The sequence below is a fragment of the Arachis duranensis genome, chromosome 10 (genome assembly GCF_000817695.3).
Source record: "Arachis duranensis cultivar V14167 chromosome 10, aradu.V14167.gnm2.J7QH, whole genome shotgun sequence".
Lineage (NCBI taxonomy): Eukaryota > Viridiplantae > Streptophyta > Magnoliopsida > Fabales > Fabaceae > Arachis > Arachis duranensis.
The window spans coordinates 56,363,382-56,363,692 of NC_029781.3; positions in this window are offsets into that span (position 1 = coordinate 56,363,382).

Sequence of the window (311 nt, forward strand, 5' to 3'; positions counted from 1 at the left end):
TTCAGAGATGAATTCGAAATCCTGTACTTCTTGTTCTTTTGTGATTAAAGCATTTTTCATTTAAGAGAGGTGATGGATTCATAGGACATTCATAGCTTTAAGTCATAGACACTAAGATACTAATGATCATGTAATAAGACACAAACATGGATAAACATAAGCATAAAAATTCGAAAAATAGAAAATAAAGAACAAAGAGATTAAAGAACGGGTCCACCTTAGTGATGGCGACTTGTTCTTCCTCTTGAAGATCCTATAGAGTGCTTGAGCTCCTCAATGTCTCTTCCTTGTCTTTGTTGCTCCTCTCTCAT